We start from the raw sequence: 13,051 nt of genomic DNA on the forward strand, positions 1-13,051 counted from the left end.
AGGAGTTTAAACAAAGGGTGGAAATAAAGTATAACTATAAACTTTTAAATATGGTTTCTTGTTATTATTATTAATAGTAGTATTATAGGTGTTTTTCTTATTATTATCTAGGCTGAAGTTAAGCATTAGATTCAGAAAGGTTTATGTTTTTTTCAGAAAAGTGATAAACATGTGGCATATCATGACTAATAATAACTGATTTGCATTTCCTTATCTTTACATCTTGCTGACTTCTGGTTTCAGACTGAAGCTGCGGTGATAGATATCTTAATCCACCCCCACCAGTGACCATGAGCTCTGAAAAACTCTTGAAACAAAGTTGAATTTCAGAAACCTGAAACTGATTTGCATGACGTTCAGGATTTTATTGCAGCTTCTTGGGGTTTTTACTTATTTCTGCTTTTTTAACAACGGGCTTTTTTATCTTTAGCTTTTCGGCTCTTTCACAGACACGGAGATGTAAACAGTCATCGCGGATTGTACAGAAACCTACTGACTCACATTCGTTTACAGTGGCGGTGATAGGAACCCGGGGTTGCAGTGTTTATATATGTAATGTTAATAATGGTAAAATCACTGTAAATCAGTAAAAATATGATTTCTTTAGGGTCTGTTTTGCTTGTGCCCTGTGTGTTTCAGGCCAAAATTATATCTCAAAACTATCATATAACAAAGTCACCGGCATCAGGCAGCATATTTGCAACCATTTCATATAATAACTTTCTGTGATGTAGCTTTTGAAGGTGTTAAACCCGTCAGACGTCTGGTTTCTATCACCACCACTGTGAATTCAGACTCAGCGAGTTTCTTCAGAACAGAGGATTTCACACCAAACCTCTCGGAGTGACTTTGTTTACATCTTAGCTATATAATTATATAGACATTCTGAAAAAATCCCTTTTAATATGTGCTGGTTTTGGTGTAATATACAGTGAAATATCCTTTTAATGTGAAATCCAACTCATTAAGGTGTTCCTGGAAGTGTGGACGTTTAGACTGACAAGTTCTTGCAGTGCTCGATTCCTCAAAGCTGCTATCAGCTTGACTCCCAGCTCCATGTGGGAAAAAAAATTCCTGCTGCTTTGGCTGCAGAAACCACGTACCAACCCTTCTCCCGTTAGAGAGGAAATGGACCCGAGTCTGACGTTGTGAGGATGTGTAGGCTGCAGCCTCTTACATCACCAGGCTCCTGTTCTTTCCCGCTGCGCTGAGCCAGAGGAATGCGAATACTCAGGAAACGACGTCTGTAAAGAGGAGGAGGAGGAGGAGGAGGAGCAGGGCCTGCTGCACGCTTATTCCACCTTAAAAGGAAGCAGGGCTTTACTTCCAGCCTTCAGAAAACACAACACTCTGTGTGTCGTTTTTTCCCACCCGTATTCAGACAAATCCTGCCTCCTACTCTGAAACTGGTAATATTCGGCTCCCTGTTTTGATCTGGCACCAGTGATGGATAATAGGCCTACCTAGCGGTGAACTCACTGCATTTCACTTACTTACTTACTTACTTACTTACCTGCTTTATTACCCCACTTATCTGACTGTCACCTCATTGATCCCTTTCTCTGCCACTATTCACCTGTAACTGCTGCTGCACTCAGCACTTTCACTTTAGACTCATATTTTTGCACATACTCATACTTTGGTTTATAGGTATGGCTGTGTGTGTGTGTGTGTGTGTGTGTGTGTGTGCGTTTGTGTGTGTGTGTGTGTCTGAGTGAGTGATGGTAGGAATGCATGTTTTATTTTATTTTATCTTATTCTCTACATGAATGTCTGTCTGATATTGTGCTCTGTGAGCTCCTGTAATCGAAGCACACCTGGCCAATAAAGCTTGATTCTGATTCTGAATGTGCAGAAGCGTGCTCTCTCAGAGGACGTGTGCCTTTTAAACTTGGAAAATCAACAAAATATGTAATTTGATGCCCAGATTTTGCGCACAACTGCCCATCACAGTTCCTACAGAGGTCCAGTACAGAGCCCTGCTGGTGACACGCCATATAAATAAAAAGAATGCGTAGGAATGAGATAATTAAGTCATGGTCACGACTTAGTAAGGTGTGGGAATGGGATCCTGCCTTACAAAGTCATGGTCAGTGTTCCCACGCTTTAGTAAGTCGTTCCCACGTCTTACTAAGTCGTGGCCATGACTTACTTATCTCATTCCCACACCTTACTAAGTTGTGGCCACATTATTTTTTATTCATACAGGATGTCACCAGCAGGGCTGCATAGTCCAGAGATGTCATGAGGCAGTTATCATTTTTTTGGATTGTTATTTTGAGATAACAAGTTAATTACCTTGTTATCCCAAGATAACAAAATTGTTATTGTGAAATAACACGTTACTTAACACGTTACCTCTAGTTCACAAAACATTATCTTGAGATAACAAGTCTATCTTATGATCTCAAGATAGCAAAGTTGTTATCTTGAGATAATGAGTTATATATTTTGTTATCTCAAGTTAACATTATCTTTAAATGACAAGTTATTTATCTTGTTATCACAAGATAAAAAAGTTATCTTGATATAATGAGTTATATATCTTGTTATCTCAAGTTAGCAACAGTGTTATCTTGAAATAACAAGTTACTTATCTTGTTATCTCAAGAGAACAACATTGTTATCTTGAAATAATGAGTTACTTATCTTATTATCTTAAGGTAACAATCCAGAAAATTCTAGCAAGTGATCCAGAAAATTACAGTTCATGGCCTCTGTGGACTTCCTTACCTTTCCCAGGCTCAGATTAAGGCAAGTCTTAGACTAAGCAGCTGTGCCAGTATTGAATCACCACTGAAATGTCTTTTTAGGCTACAGTCAGGCTTAAAGTGGGTCTAGCAAACTGATATTTAAGCTTGCGTCTGTTTTAGTAATAAAACTTAATGAACATGAATTTACTGTTACATCACTCAGGTGTTGCTTCTTATAGACGCTTTAAAAGTGTTTGACAACTTAATGTCCTCGGTCTCTTTCTTCTTGTTATCACAACGCAAAAGCAATTATTTTAAGTAAACGAAATGCTTTCTAATGTAATTAAATTGTTAATGTAACCTGATAATGCGGCAGTTTCAGAAGAACCTCTAACCGCAGAGGGGGTGCAACAGACACATCTGCATGTGGCTCATCTGATTCACCCACCTGAAAAAGAAAACAACACATAAGATCATCTTTCCTTCCGGTAATATATATATGCATCACACGCTTACATGCCATGTAATTTGTAAAGATAACTTTCCAGCTTTTAAAGATGAGAAGGCAAAAGGTTGATTCACACTGGCTTGACTAACCGTGCCTTTATATTACCACAGGAACACGCAGTATCAGCTAACCTACCAACTTACAGTTACAGAGCATTCAAGAATTTGGCAAGACTTTCAGCTCCTTCCACCTTTAGAGGTAATAAGAGATGAAATGAGGTTCGTTCGTTGACATCAGAAAACATTTGAAAAGTATTCCAGTGAAAAATGTTTACAATAACTTGTTAAACCGCGTCTTTATGGACCTGGCTTTGTGCACAGGAAAGGGTCTTATGCAAACTGTTCTCATATAGTTGGAAGCAATTGTCTAGACCCAGACACTGTCCTATGCAGACCTGGACATAAAACTGATAAACTGTAGAGAATTCTTTCCTTTCGATGGGGTGGTCCAATCGCATGCGTTGTAAATGTCACATGTGACGCTACTCAGCCAATCAGATCTGTGCTTTACAATCAGCACTGAGACTCCAATGAGTGTTGCACACACAGGGCAGGGATGAGGTGAGAAGCAAATGTTGAAATATGACTGAATTGTACTTTATTTGATTTGACATTCAGTTGTTGACTACATTGATATTGATATAACTACAATGCTACTTCAGTTTACAGTATACGGCACTGAATCACGATTCAAGTTAAACATGATGTTCTGGACCTTCGCTTGAAGACATTTTCTTTAACTGGACCTTACTGAGTTCTAACTAAAGACCCCTGGTGTAAACATTGACCTAGGCTAAACCAAACCCTGTAAAACAGCCCTAGACAATTATCCCCCCTGCACCAAACTTTACTGTTGGATGAATTCTGGTAGGTAGCATTCTCCTGGCAGAGAGTCTAGTAGTGATGAGCTTTACACCACTCCAGCCTACACTTAGCACTGCGCATAGTGATCTTAGGCTTGTGTGCAGTATTGGAAACCCATTTGATGAAGCTCAGAGTTCTTGGGTTGATGTTGCTTCCAGAGGCAGCGTGGAATGCTGTAGTGTAGTGAGTGATGCAACAGAGGATAGGGGACGTTTTCATGGAAGAGCTGTTGTTGGTCCTGGATTACAGGGGAGCAGCTGACAGGGGAAGGAATTACACAAACTGACTGTGGCAAAGGTGGCATCCTATCACAGTACTCTGTTTAAAGTCACTGAGCCCTTTAGTACGACGAATTCTACTGCCTCTATTGCCTGTCGACACTGCCAGGCTACGCGCTTGATTTAACATACCACCCAAAATTATTTGGGCATAAAGTCTGGTTCCATTGACTTACATTAAAGTATCCTTCTTCTGTAAAGTTCCTATTTTGGTGATCCGACAGCTGCGATGCTTTACATGCTTTTCTTTTCTGTATGGGACGTAACAAACTGGATCCAGGTGAGACTGAGAATTTCAGGCTTAGCTTTGCAGGGACATGCAAACTGGATCAACTGGAATTTAAAGCTGAGTAAAAGGGTGAAGATTGTGGTTTTGTTGACTGGTTCAGTCTGGATGCAGCAACTGTTTAGTTTTAATGTTAATGATTATTTAGGAAATGGAAACCGAGACAGGGTGGAATTAAAGTCATGCCGTTTCAAAACGATGAGAGCTGAGTGAATTTATAACAGCTACAAACCAACAAATTATGGAGTGGAGCTACTCATGAGTACAAAGTACAGAGGAAGACCAAAAAGTGGAAATCACTCTGGCAGGTCAGACTCTCCATGACACTGGCAGATGAAGGCCACAGTTAGAAACTGCTGAAACAGCTCCCTGTGTAATGAAAATAGTTGACGCATTAAGTTCAAACTAAGCACAGCAAGCGCAGAAGTTTCCAATGCACGTATGACTAATCTTGCATCAAATGTTAATGATCGCCTGTGTAGCGGTACAGCCAGAGACGTTGTGTTCAGCTAGGCTGAAATCATTCACTCAGCCCATATCCATAAACAGAAACTCTGCTGCAAAAACTGCTAGGCTTGAACTCATTGTTTCTGTGATGTCACTAGAACCAACTCGTTTACATATATCCACCAATTTAGCCTGCAGTCGTTTAACCCCATGGATTCATACGGAAGTTCTAGGGAGTGTTTCAATTCTGAGTGCTTTTTGATTGAGACTCAATACAGGACACCGGCCTTGTACCTTCACTCACTGGTCATTTTATCTGGTACACATATTCACTGCCCTGCAGATTGGAAGGCTAAATGCTGAGACATAATTAAAGAAGAATAAACATATAAGATAAGAGACCCTTATTAGCCCCATAACAGGGAAATTTCACCTCAGCAACAGTGTAGTGAAACACCACATACACACTAGTGACCACACACACACAAGGGGCAGTCAGCACACTTGCCTGGAGCAGTGGGCAGCCCTATCCACAGCGCCAGGGGAGCGGTTGGGGGTTAGGTGTCTTGCTCAAGAAACCCTCATTCATGCACTGTTGACTCAGGGGATCAAGCCGGCGACCTTCCAGTTACAAGGCTGCTTCCCAACCTCCACCCTATGACTGCCCATTTGTGCTGTATCAACATTTTTCACCACCAGTTTTTAATGTTTACAGTTCTGCTTGTGGAAAGTTGACCCAGCTTCTGACAGCATCACCTACTGCCGTTATTCTTGTAAAGTCATCAAGAAAAAGTCGACATTGTACAAACATTTATTCTGTGGGACTAAAGTTATTCACATTTAGCGTAGAACCTTGGGTAACCCTTGCGGGCAGTTATTTCCAGTCATATGAGACCAGGCTCCTGTCTGTTTAATTCAGGAGAGACCTATTAATCCCAACATAAAAGCTGAATGAATGTCTCAAAAAAATATTTGAAATTCCTGATAAAATCGGATCGAAACAGCATGAATAGTTTGTACCAGAGATGTATGAAGTATGTACCATTGCTGTCCAAAGAAAACCATTTTTCTACATCATTTCAACACACCAGCTCTGTGAAAATTTCATGATGAATGGACCAATAGAAATGCTCCAAAATCACATTAACTTACAGTGAAAGGTGAGAGTGTTTTTGCCTTCACCTGTAAAGCTGCTATTTTAGAGAGACGGTGATGCTTTGTGTGAAGCTAGGCTAACGGGTAGAGCTACATTTAGAAAAGATATTGCTCTGTTCTCAATATTACCTCAACAGGCCAACATGTTTCATCATCAGTCACTGAGCAGAAAATCATTTACCTCATGTAGAAGAACTTTTAGCTTTAGCATTGGCTCAAGTACTGATTTAACCTACAGTGGCTGAAAGATTTCTCCTCTCTTCTGAAGGCAGCATGTCAAGTTAACAGCACTTAAAGAAGCCAATCAAGTGGCCTCAGTTCACACACACACACACTTTCTAAGCAACTTTTCCCCCAGGGTTGTAGGGGGGTGCCAGAGCCTATCCCAGCGGTCACAGGATACACCCTGGACAGGTCACCAGTCCATCGCAGGGCAGACAGACATACACAATCACATCTAGGGGCAATGTAGCACGTTCAGTTGGCCTGACAGCATGTCTTTGGAGCAAACCGGAGAACCTGGAGGAAACCCGCACAGACACGAGGAGAACATGCAAACTCCACACAGAAAGGACCGTGGTCGCCCGGCCAGGGAACTGAACCCAGGCCCTTCTTGCTGTGAGGCAACAGCGCTACACACAGCACCGCCTGGCCTCAGTCCATGTCAGCTAAATTCTTTCAACAATATAGTTTTCAACTCCAGCCTAAAGAAAGCATATTTAGCCATTTCGCTACACAGCTAGCACCAACTTTTATGCAAGTCTGGATGTACACTATGCACATAGCCATGTGCAAAGTTTGTCGTATAGCAGTTTGAGATAAATGCGCCAGCTTTTGACCATAAGAACTATATTCATGACATTGAGAGTAGCGCTAAGTGCACACGGTGAATGTTCTGGAGTGCACATGGTTTCTGTTCTTGACATACCAAACACTGACTTGCCTGGAGCAGCGATGGCTGATCGGGACTTTAACAGGTCAGGCATGAATTCTGTAGGTATGTATATGTAGCAGACACCCAGCTAGCTTTCTAGCATGAACGCACACACATGCACACACACTGGGTCAGTAAATCAGTAATCAGTAAAGCCTGACTCTGAGATGACTGAAAAACAAGAAAATGTAGTTGACTTAGCCTCTTATCACATAATGAACTATTACTAGATACACAGCATGGAATCAATTCAATCTAGTTAGTGATTCCATATTTTTGGGGGAAAAGCGACATCTCAGATCTGGGTTTGAATACAAAGGCAAATCAGTGAGTGAAACTGAAAGGGTGGTCCTGGCTTTCATTACGGAGAGGTTCCTCAACCAAGGAGCCCCTCAAAACAAGCTTTGAATTAAAGCCAGTCCGGGCATCTCGGCATTAAAGTCCCACATCAGCATTACAAACGTAAGCCATCCTTTATGGCGAGGAGTTGATTTAGAAAAGCTGTGTACAGGACGAGAGAGGAACTAGAGGTTATTAAACTTTCAAAGGTTCCTGTTCCGCTCTTTTTCTTTGAACAGAGAAACATGAACACACCACTGATTGTGTGTTCTCAATCAGTTTAGGAAGGTCGTTTTTCTTCAAAGTGACACGGGCTGGAACTCGAACTGAACGCATTTGGGCAGCCGAACCGGAGGAGTCATGTGTATGATGGCATTGAAAAGGGTTCAGAAGGCCAGGGCTCACCGAGACTGTGCTTTCTTAGAAAACGTTGCAACCAATATGGATAGTTTTTTCTTCATTTATCTGCCTAAGAAACCGCTGGGGTTGAATGAGTCACTGGAACCACCTGATTTAGTGCTGTATGACTGCATTACAGAGACGGTTTGCGAGAAATTGAACTGCATAATCAGGTCCATAAATATTTAGACGTTGACAGAGTGAATGCAAATCCAAATTCAAAGGTGAATCCCACACTTGAAATCAACTTCAGAACTTCTGTCTGCTCACTTGTAAGGGAAATAATAAGGGAATAACACACCAAGCTGCGGAACAGCTGAGCAGCCAAGTGCCCGATTACTTTTGAGCCTTTTATAATGAAGGGATAGGAATGAACAATGGTTGAAGTTTATTCAGCCTTCACTGGATTTGCTCTTTTACATTAAAGCTGATGTCTGCACTTTGAGCTCATGTTCAGCTCATGTTTGAGCTCATTACTTTCAGCCCCAGTACGCTGTGGTCGACAGCTAAAATAGCAATAATTTTGTTGATGCCTAAATGTTTATGGACATGACTGTATGTAATGTTCCCTGTTTACACCAGATGTGATGCAGCAAGCCTCCATGCTCTCCCAGTAATTTATAAGCTAATATAACGTGCAGTTGTCTTAAATTTGGTTTAAGATTTTTATGTGGACAATATTTGAGGCTGACTATTGGCCACCACCTGGTTTAATAGTCTTGATTGGCTGATTCCTTGGTTTCTGTCCTTGTCACTCCAACAAAAACTTCTCAAAGCTTGTATGAGTGCAATGCTGTTAATAAAAATAAAAATAGTAGACTTTGAGAATAAAGTTATAATATTGCAAGAAAAAAAGTTGTAATGTTTCGTAGAATTACGACATTAACATGACATTAATACCGGGAAAGTTTGCAATACTTTCATGTCGATTTCATCCATTAAAAAATACTGTCTCCCTGCCTCTCCTGGCGCATCAGCACCAACCTGATATTAGTGTAAGAAACAGCTGAGCAGGAAACGGTGTTTATTTAGAATAAAGAGCCAGACGGGCTTGGAGAAAACTGTCTGTCGGTTTTGTTGACGGAGAATCACAGGCAGGGTTGTCTACACGGCTGTCGGGGCTACGTCTCCCCCCATTCAAAGAGGGCATGAAGTTTCACAGACAACGAGAAAGATAATCAAAATGATCCGTAAAGAGACAGAAGTGAGTGGGACTCCAGCGCCAGTACAGCAACCGAGACCCCAACGCGCTATGGCAGCCCCCCTACAGTTAGAACACTTTATCCTCCAAATATTATGACTATATTATGACTTTATTCTCAAAATAGTATGACTTTTTATTTTTATTATCAGTGGTCCTAAAACGTCGTCGTACAATGCTGCTAAAACTCAAAATATAGCTGTCTACTGTTTTGACGATAGACCCCCTAGCAGGACTATAGAACCTTGTAAAGTGTCTATCTGGAAAAAGATAGCATTTCACATGTGACAAGAGTCAAAAATAGGCACTAAGCATATTTTTATGCTTAAAGTTTGCATTGCCGCTGCAGTGCCACATCACATTCATAGCCACTGTGAGAATCTACAACAAATAACGTAGGACTGAACTGTCTGAGGGGCATCAAGTTAAGGGGAAATCGTTAGGCTTTCGTGTCAGATTAGTAACACAGCAGAGACTGCCTCTAACTAATGCATCATTGGCATCACGCTCATGTTTCAGAGCAGCAAACTACAGCAATATCTTCTCACAAATAGAAGCAAAACTGTTTTGCAGTCATGTTAAGTCATAACATTGGCATATCACGGCGGCACGGTGGGTAGCGCTGTCGCCTCACAGCTAGGAGGGCCAGGGTTTGGTTCCCCGGCCGGGTGACTGGGGTCCTCTCTGTGTGGAGTTTGCATGTTCTCCCCGTGTCTTGTGTGGGTTTCCTCCGGGTTCTCCAGTTTCCTCCCACAGTCCAAAGACATGCAGTCAGGGCAATTGGACATGCTAAATTGCCCCTAGGTGTGAGTGACTGTCTGTGTCTGTCTGGCTGCCCTGCGATGGACTGGCGACCTCTCCAGGGTGCACCCTGCCTTCCACCCAATGACCGCTGGGATAGGCTCCAGCACCCTCCCCACGACCATGAGGGAGAAGTGGCTTAGAAAATGGATGGATTGGCATATCTCTGAGTTGGTCTGTATGTTGTCTCCATCTTGCTGTGATGAAATGTTTGAATAGTAATTGTAATTTTTGAATACTGGCACCTGAATTGGTTAAACTATTACTCGAGTGCCTGTGAACATACCTAGTCTAGTGTAAAATGGGCTTTACTCAAATTATGTAGCAGATGTTTAGTGTCCGAAAGCTGCTCCTTTAGTTTTGCACATAAGCTAAAAGGCCTAATGTAGCTAATGAATGAAGGAAGCTTATAACGCAACAAACTGCATGTCTAAATCATAATACTCTTGGCTCAAACTGCGTTGAGTTGCGATCTCATACAGATTTGCTTATGTGATATCCGACATGCTGTAAAAGAAGATAAAAGAATGTTACATAGCAAATACAGTCGCCATCCTAAAGCCTGACTTCTGTTGGCACCATTGTGCACTACTTGCTAGCAGTGTGTGAAATACTCCCTGGCATTTATAGGGTTGCATGTTGGCTGGCTACTCCAGGGTTAACTGACTGCTAACGCACTCGACATAGCATCACTGATGCTAACTTTGATGGCAACAAAATGTTTGGTTTAACAATTCTTCTTTTGGAAATGCTCGTTTCTAGTTTGGTAACGCAGTCTTCCATGCATTAATTGAGATCTTAAATCAATTTTTTCTTCAAAATAAGCAACAATTCAGCCTCTCCACCAATTTATTAGGAAATCAGGCAAAGTTGTCAGATTTACAAATATGCTATGGTGTGCTTTTCAGAGGGGTAATGGGTATAGTTACAGTTGCTAAGCTATGAAGGACCAACTGGGTGAAGCAATTTGCTGAAGTGCCACCCTGAGGCATCTCTAGTTAGTTAAGAACACCAAAGACAGATGGTCAGCGGCTAAACAATGACCCTTCCCTGAATTTGTATTTAACAGTCCATAAACTTCATAATAAGTTTACTTTCAGGGACCCCCCCCCCCCCCAAGAATCTCGGTTTTGAGACATTCAGGGGGTCCATAAGAATAATTCCCAGACCCCCACTGGACTCCGAGTATTTCGCACCCTGCTTGTTAGAAACCTTAGAATTCCGTATATTAGCAACTTCCGTCACCAACTTTTGCCTTGATTGATTGACTTGATTTTGGGTGAGGGGACAGTTGTGCAACCGTACTACTCTTTTCTAAATGTTGTGAGGGGTGTCCATTGCCTGTGCTGCTGTAGCTTTAGCCACTCTTCTGTAGGCTACACTAGGTGAACATGGATGAGTGACCGTGTCCAAACATGACCTTCGCAGAAACAGATGCCAGGCTTGCCCTTTCCCACAGAGCGGCAGGTGCAGGCCAGTTTCTAGGCATTTGGAGCTGTGATGTTGGAGCCACAGGAAAAGAGCTCTCCAAGAACCGCCTACTTACATCTAAATCACATAGCAATGCAAGCTATTTTCAGACTTTTCAGTGAAGGCTAGCGGAATGGTTCAGTGCAGGCCAGACCAGGGCTGGTGTGAATGAATGATGCATTGTTCCACCCGGCTGAAAGGAAGGGGGTCAGACAGAAGGGACGGGCTGTGGCTTGGAAAGGTTTGGACAAAGACAAAGTCAAAGTTGAGGCAACTAAATTAGAAATATAATGTAATAGTTTTATTGATGTTACTAGGGAAACTTGTCTTTTCATCTTGCTGCCCAACTATGCCCAGTCTGAGAGCAGCACAGAGCTGCCAGATCAGCACCACCTGGGGCACTGGGCGGTTAAGTGCCTTGCCTGAGGGCAAAACCAGAAACATGCAGTTATTCCTGGGATCCCTGCTGGAAGAACAGCACAGACCAGCATTAATTTCATGCCAGTCTAAACTGGTTTATGCTGGTCCAATGCTGTTCTGGTCTGGTTGACCGGCACACCAGCATCCAGAAACATAACATTTCGTCGCTGACCAATGAAAACCAGGTATCTCCATTTTTTGTGATCTTTACTTTTCTGCATCACTTGAGCTCAGCAGCCGTGCTTTACACAGTGTGAAAATTTCATGATGATTGGACCAATAGAAATGCTCCAAAATTGCTTAGATTAAAAACATTTTCCATTAACTTACATTGGAAGTAAAGAAAGTTTTTGCCCTCTCCTGTAAAGTTACTATTTTGGAGAAACTTATTTTTCGCTGGACGGCGATGATACACAGGTGACCAACATAAACAAAACGTAGCATGACTTGGAAAAACCAGAATTTTTTCCAAGTCATTTTGGATCATTTCTTTCATTTCATCATGAAATTTACCCGCAATGTAAAGGACAACAGGCATTTTCAGATTATGCCAAAAACTAAACAAAAATGAAGATACAAGGTTTTCTTCCAACAACAGCTGGTTTTGCTAGTGACCATGCTGGTTTGTTCTGGCTTTTCTACCAGGGATTTGAACATGCAACCCACCGGTCTCTGAAACCTACTGGGCTCTGAAACTAGATTTAGACAAATCTAGCAAAGAATATAGTTTTATGATTATGGGGACCTCAGTTTTTTAAGTCAACACAAAAAAAACCCTGATTATTCTCCTTTTTTCTCATCCTTGGAGCCTGAAGGGGTTATTACAATAAGCCTATTAGTTTAGCAGAACATGGAGTGGTTTAGAAGTATATATATTAGCCATGTTATCTTATCTATGGTGCTTCTGCATTGCTGTGAAGTGCAGAGAATCAGTGGGATGTGCATGTATGTGTGTTATTTGGTTCTGAGAAGAGCTCTTTCTCCACGCTTGTCAGGTCACCTTAACTCTCTCTCTCTCTCTCTCTCTCTCTCTCTCTCTCTCTCTCTCTGTCACTCTCTCTCTCTCTCCACCTACACTCAACCACACATGCTCTGTGCCAAACTTTCCAACAGCAGCCAAATCTTTCCTCTTTCTTTGAGCTCAAAGGTGTGAGATGAAAACGACACAGCTCCTCTAATCATGACTTCACTGCACCAACATCACTCACTCGCTAAACAAACACTGAACCAGGATCGCCTAGTGACATTAATATTTGG

At 41.9% G+C, this 13,051-nt stretch overlaps 1 long non-coding RNA gene across 1 annotated transcript in view; it reads right to left on the reverse strand.

Moving 5' to 3' along the window:
• Nucleotides 1-1,132: 1,132 nt before the first annotated feature.
• LOC119266029 overlaps nt 1,133-13,051 on the reverse strand; it is a 65,260-nt gene continuing 53,341 nt past the window's right edge. The window contains exons 2-3 of the long non-coding RNA XR_005131815.1: nt 3,055-3,141; nt 1,133-1,301 (exon numbers count right to left, since the gene is read on the reverse strand). This is a non-coding gene — a long non-coding RNA (uncharacterized LOC119266029). The remainder of the gene's footprint in view (nt 1,302-3,054; nt 3,142-13,051) is intronic.

Source organism: Pygocentrus nattereri, chromosome 18 (genome assembly GCF_015220715.1).
Source record: "Pygocentrus nattereri isolate fPygNat1 chromosome 18, fPygNat1.pri, whole genome shotgun sequence".
NCBI lineage: Eukaryota > Metazoa > Chordata > Actinopteri > Characiformes > Serrasalmidae > Pygocentrus > Pygocentrus nattereri.